This window comes from Miniopterus natalensis, chromosome 8 (genome assembly GCF_054644295.1).
Source record: "Miniopterus natalensis isolate mMinNat1 chromosome 8, mMinNat1.hap1, whole genome shotgun sequence".
In the NCBI taxonomy this organism is placed as follows: domain Eukaryota; kingdom Metazoa; phylum Chordata; class Mammalia; order Chiroptera; family Miniopteridae; genus Miniopterus; species Miniopterus natalensis.
In genome coordinates this window covers 1,485,638-1,492,388 of record NC_142088.1, presented here as the reverse complement: position 1 = coordinate 1,492,388, position 6,751 = coordinate 1,485,638, and positions in this window count along the sequence as shown.

Sequence of the window (6,751 nt, the reverse complement as noted above, 5' to 3'; positions counted from 1 at the left end):
AGGCCCGGCCGGGCGTGGCTCAGCGGCTGAGAGCCAACCTGGGATCCAGGCGATCAGGGTTCGATTCCCGGTCAGGGCACATGCCCGGTTGAGGCTCGATCAATGACTCTCTCATCACTGATGTTTCTCTCTCTCACCCTCTCCCTTCCTCTCTCTGAAATCAATAAAGAGATATTTAAAAAAAAAAAAAAAAAAAAAAAGAATGAAGAGCCGGCTTCAGGGCCAGGAGGCCGACATCACAGCCTCGTTTCCCCTGCGGAAAACAGCTCTTTCTCAAAAAGACGCCACAGCAGCGAAACAGAAGCCATCCTGAAAGGCACCCGTGAAGAAAACCACCCCGCCGAAGACAGGCTTGCATGTGCGCAGCGGAGGACTCCCTGAGTACCAGGCAGGGCGACGTGACGTGTCCTGGCTGCCCACGTCTGATTAAAAATGGTGTTTTCAAGGAAAAAGAAGATTCTGCTGCGTCCACACAGGAAAGACGATCCTGCTACCTACAGTGTGCACAGCCGGGCTGGCCTTGGACAGCTCGCGGGCGCACGGTCTCAAAAGGTGGAGCCTGCACACAGCTCTGAGCGGAGGGTCACGGTCAAAGGGGGGGCCTCCGTCAGAGGACACCTGCTCCTATGGCGTCAGCTGCCGCTTATCAATTCCCCGAATCACAGGGAAGCGAAACGCCAGTGTCCCAACGACAGGCAGGAACGAAGCACGCAAGTCTGCTATGTGGTCTTTTTAAACATTTCGTGGAAGTTCCAACAAATTCAAAGAAAGTACTAATTTGGGGAAGAGAGAAGAGAGAGTAAGGATGTTCCTGCAGAGAGGGCCTGCGCTCACAGGCCTTCGGGAAGATCCCAGGGAGGCGGTCATCCCAGCCGCGCTGCCCTGGGGGCAGCCTCGCCTCCACGCTGGCCCTGCCCGCCCAGCCCGCCGCCCGCCACCAGCTTCATTCCGAGTGAGACGGGAGCTGCCGCGGAGCTGGGGCTGCAGGGCGGGGCGAGGTGGAAGCAAGGCCCCTCGGGGGCTCCTGCTGGTGCAGCAGAGCTGCCAAGGGGCTGCGCACCGCCTCCTGGACGCCTCCGCGCCATCCCGCGGCCCGCCCGCCCCGCACAAGCAGCGGCCCTCTCTGCAGAGTAAACTACCAAGGCCGAGCGGTCGCGTGAGCAGCCCCGGGTGGCGGGGGCTTCGGTGGGTCCCCCACTTCCCTACCGTGGGGCCTTGAGCAAGTTCCTCAGCGGCCCCCCCTCCGTGCCCGTTTCATCATCTGTCAGAGGGGGCAGCAGCCCCTGCCACACAACGCTGCAGGGAGGGGACCTGACGCAGCTGTGCCAGGTGTCTGCACGCAGTCTGCGGCCAGCAGCGCCCGCTGCATCGTCACTGCCCCTGACCACAGGAACACAGACGCGGCAACGGGAGCAATCTGTTTAAAAGGAGAGGCTTCGCTGCCAGGAGCGCCGTCTCCGGCTCGTGTGTGAAGGACCAGGCTCGCTGGCCCGCCCGCGGCTGCCACCACGCCGGGGGGCCTCGCTCAGCTCCCGGGGCCGGGCTCGCTGAGCAGGGGTCGAAAAATTACCTGAGACAAAGACCACCTTTCCGCATAGAGGGTCAGGCAGGCATGCAGAGGTGTGGAACAGCAAACCCAGCCGAATCCCCCCAAACCTCGTTATCCCAGCAAATGCGCCGCTCAGCTTGCAACAGCTGGAACGGGCCAGTCTCAGGTCGCCAAGTTGGCAAATCCAACGCGCCCGTCAAAGCAGACTTTGCCTCCTGCCTTCCGCAAATGCTCACGGACACCTGCTCGTGCGAGCACTGCCCGGGGCCCAGGGAGCCCGGGAAGCCTGGGTTTCCACCTCTGGGGTGGTGCTCACAGTCCAGGTGCCAGGGGCCCGGGGAGGAAAGGGGCTGCCGGGGAAGCTGGGGTGCACCTCTGGGCATGAGCCTGCACACTTGCCCCGAGAGGTCCCTTTGCTTCCCCTTCACAGACACCCCCACACTGGCTCTATCCCTGGAGAACAGCCAGACCCAAGGCAAGGGGCTGAGCCCGGGCCTTGACTGGGGTCACTCGAGCGTACCTCTGTGGCAAGGGCTGCCTCCTCCGGACAGAGCACCGTTAGAAAGTGCCGTCCGCCGTGAGGTCATAGTCTCGGACAGTTTCGCAATAACATGGGAGGGAGAGGAGGAGGGGATGGAAGGAGGGGGGTTAAGAGCTGAAACTCTTTGAAGCTGGCCGATGGGTTCATGGGGGTTCATTACACTGTCCTCTCTACTTTCACATATATTCAGAGTTTCCATAATAAATAGTAAAATAAACAGGGGGGCCAAAGCACAGCCTGGGCCCCAGTTCTACCCGCCATGGCCACCCTACGGCAGGTAAAGGCTGCTCTCATTCTACAGCCTGGAGCCTAAGGGGGAAGTTCATTTCCTCGGGGAAATCAGAAATTGGCTCCATCGCTAAGGCAATCGACTCTTGGAGACAGAAGTATAAATACATGCAGAAAAGTCCCAAATCATAAAGTCACAGCTTAATGCCCACACACTGAGCACCGGTGTCCCCAGCCCCCCAGAGACCTCTGGTGACCCTCCGAGCCACCGCCCAGCCCGGTGGCCCCCAGCCCGACTTCTGGCAGCCTGGCTAATCCCGCCTGTCCTCACACTTTATGTAACAGGCTCGCACAGCCTGCGCTCCAGCCCTCACGCCGGGTGTGCTACAGGCCACGGTTTATAACAGGCTAGCTTCTTCCTGCAGGAGCCAAGTCCCCGAGGCCAGCCTGCTGTAATCTGAAGAAAATGTTTGTCCTGCTAAACAAACACGGCGCTCTCCATGGCAACGGCCGGGTAACCGAGGAAAATGTGACTGTGGCAGCCAAATAAGGAGGGGAAGGAGGCTGGGGAGACGCACATTCGGCCCCGCTGGACCCCTCGGCTCACTGGGCTCTGCCTGGTGACGCCCAGGACACGGAGCAGCAGATTTAAAACAAAGATAACGCAAAAAACGCCAGCTTCCTGCTGCGGCCCTCGGAAGGCTGCCCTGGTGCCCTGAACACAGCCGTCCTCACTCCTCCTGGTCACCCCCAGAGGAAGGCGCGAGGAACCCTCAGGGCCTCGAGGCTGGAGCCGCTCCACCTTCAGAGCTGCGGGCGGCCTGCCCCCAGACAGCTACTGCTCACCTGGCCACCCACACTTCTGATCTGCCCTGGACTTGGAAATACAGTGACAAACTTGTCCCAGGTGTGTACAAAGGGGCATAAAGGGTTGACAGAGGCCCCTGTCAGGACCTGTCCGTCCCGATGGGTCCGCAGGTGGGCTGGCTTCTGCAGGGAGGGGTGCAGAGTGGGGCCACAGCTCTGGGGTTACATGTTTTTAGTGAGTTTTGCCGAAGACGTAGTTTCAGCGTCACTTTTTCTTTTGACTCAATGCTGAGAGGTCCTGCCAGACACTCAATGACCCGACGGAGCCTGTGGTTTGCAGAGGCCAGAGAAGTTACATCATCATTTAAACACAGAGGCATGCTCGCCAGGATTTTTCTAAAAGTTGTGTGTGCATCAGAAATAGTACAAATGAAAGGAACCTTTCCTATTTCCTTCTAAGCAGGCAGACCCGCCTCACGGGGGACGTGCCTCACAGGGTAACCTCATGTGGCCTGAAAGCAAGTGTCGGAAATCTGTGTAGGTGCCTGGGGAAGCCATCCCTAGAGCAACGGGAATCCAAAAACCTAGTAACCGAAACAGACCTCAAAGATGGCCTAACCTGAGCTCCTTACAGAGAAGGAAACTGAGGCCCAGAGGGGGAGCTGAGTCACCCAGCAGCAGCCGGCGGCAGGGTTCCCCCTCTGCATGCAGCACCCAGCATCCAGCCTCCACAGAAAGCCAGGCTGCGTTAGCAGTGTACCAGTGAATCACCCCAGGATGACGGCAACAGATAAGTGTGAACACCCACGGTACCATCCCTGCGTTGGCATATCACGGAGCTCCGTTTAAAGAGGAGCCCCTTTCCCACTTTACCCACGCACGTCATAAAAAGTGACCAGCCTTGTATTTAAAATCTCAATGGCCAATGAAAGCCTCAGATAGAGTCCTGCTCCCTTCTTAGTCAAATCGAGCCTGGGACCAGAAACCCTGGGGGGGGGGGGGCATCTCCATGTGCAGCCAGGAAAAAATCAGTGCCCTGCTGGGGAGCATGAGAGGTACTAGTGAGGGCTCCTGCCACACTGCTAGGGTTCTCATCATTTAGGGGACCTGAGGCCCCTCCCCCCAAATTCCAGCCCACTCAGGAGTCAGCACCCAGCTTCAGGCCTTCCTGGAACCTCAAAGGCTCATCCTGACCCAGCTCAAGACCCTCAGGATGATGGGAAGACCCTGCAGACACCCTGGGCTCAGGCCTGGCCCCGAGCCCACGCTGTGTGCCCAGCAGGGACCCGGGCCCCAGTGTCCTCATCTGTCAAGCCAAGGGGTTAGCCTGGGTGATTTCCAGGGTACCTGCTGGCTCCGTTGTTTTTTGAGTATGAATCAGCTTCCCAAACTGGTTTCTTTGCGTGGGTTACAGAAACCGTGGCAACCGAGTTGTCATCCTTCACCCTGGCCTTCCTGGAGAGGGTAGCAGGCTGCCACCTGCCCCCTGGTCTATGTCCAGGACTTGGAAGCCAAGGGACACCCCAGAAGGATGGTGTGATTGCCGTATCACAAAGTGGGACCCCCCACCCTGTTCTACCCAACCTGGGGAGAGAGAATAAATATAGGGAAGCCCAGGGTGGGCACTGGGGTGAGCGTGAGGTGAGGCCTTCCTGCCCACGGGGTTCCCAGGCCCACCCGGGGCCGTCCCCAGCTGGACACTTGGCCCTCTGGCCTCCAAGCAGGAAGCCAACTCCCCAAGGGGCCCTCCCTGTTCCCAGAGACAGGAGCACTGACCCTTGGCTGCCTTGACCTTTTCCGGCCCTCTCCACTTTGGGCAAGGGAAGGTTCATAAAAGGAAACCGTCTAGGGAAGGACAGTCCGGTGTGGGGGTCCCAGCAGCTCCGTGACCTTGGACAAACGTGCCTGACCTCTCTGAACCTCAGTTTCTTGATCTGCAGAATGGGGATGACAGTGCCGCCCCGCCCCCCCCAGGCCGGTTTCAAGCCCCGAAGGAATCAGATGGCCCAGGAAGCGCTGGGGTCGCGCCCCACCCGTGGGCCGGCGGAGCAGGGCCAGACCCCCGCCCCGAGGCCGCGCCGGCCGGGCGGCGGTTACGTAACCGGCAGCGGAGTCCCGCCGCCCGTCGGCGCCCAGCCCGGCGCCGTCCTCCCCGCCCGCCGCCCGCCCCGCGCTCACCGCGGGGCCGCGTCCTCGCCTGCGCGCCTCGTCCGCGCGTCGGTCCGCCGACCCCGCTCCGGTGCCGCCGCCGCGAGCCGCGCGTAGTGAGCGAGCGTAGCCACCGCGCCGCCCGCCGCCGTCCCGCCGCCGCTCGCCGCTGTCACATAGTGGAAAACGTGACCCCGCGCGCCGCCCCGCCCCCGCCGCCCCCCATTGGCCGCGACGCCGCTTCATTTGCATACCAGGGGGCCCGGCCCGCGAGTCCCGCGCGCCCATTGGCCGCGGCGTCTGTCGCTCTCTTTACATAAGACGCACATGGAACTCCATGTTCACAGCGTCGGTTCCTCAATGAAGTGGCGGCGCGCGCGCGCCCCCCTCCTCGACCAGCCGAGTGGTCCCTTCCACTTCCGGCCTCGGCGTCTTCCATTCACGACGGCCGGCGTCCCGCGGCTCGGGGACCGCGGAGTGGCGCGTACCACCGCGGGCGGGGGGCGGCGGGGGCGGGGACCGGCGCCCGCGCCGCTGGTCCCCCGGCCGGCAGGCGCAGCCCCGCTGGAGCGCAGGCCCCGGGAGGCTGCCACCTCCGGCCGCAGGCCAGGGGCCGGTCCCCAGCGGCCACGGGCGCGCGGGGCTCCGCGAGGACACCTTCCATTCATTCATTCGCATCCATCGCCCGCCCCCGTTCCCGCGCCCCGGGCGCCCGCGCTCCCCTGGGGACCCCGCCGCGGCTGGGAGCGCGCCCGCCTGGGCCACCAGGGCCAGCACTTGTCCCCCATCCTCCAGGGCTGTCCGCTTCCAGGAGCCTTTCCCATTTTCCAGACCACGTGTCTCTACTTTCGGTGCAGAAAGTAGGATCATTTTTGCTGCGGGAGGCTCGGGTGAAATGAGCGAGGTGGGGCCCCTGCACCTCGACAGGGCGCTTGTCCTTCCAGAAAACGCTGTGTGGGGCGTGGCGAGCCCCCAGCCTCCCGCCTAAAGTGTCAGGACAGTGACTCGCAGGACGTGACACAGAGGCAGGCTCTGAACTGCAGGGCCCCGGGGAGAGCGAGGCTGTCGGGGCTCTGAAAGGCCCGGCCTGCAGGGCCTCCCTCCACCTGCCCCCTGGGGGACCAGGGGTGCACGGTTGGGGAGCATGAGTTATGCACCCGCAGCCTGCAGGCAAACTGGACCCACGCCCACGTCCAGGATTCTGACCACTTCTCTCCCTCTCCTTGGCAAGGCGTGTGTGCAGCGTGGTCAGACCCAGGTGCCACCAGGGCCACTACTGAGCTCACTGGGACCAGCCTTCCCGCATGGGTAGGCCGGGGGGGCCTGCTGCGTGGCCCACTCTCCACTGGGAGGCTGTCCCCTCCTCCTGTTTCTCTGACACTGACACCGACACCTGGACACACTCCCTGCCCCACTCCCTCACACACACACAAGCAAATCCAGGCCCAGCCGCAGCGACACACCCACAGGCCCTTTTG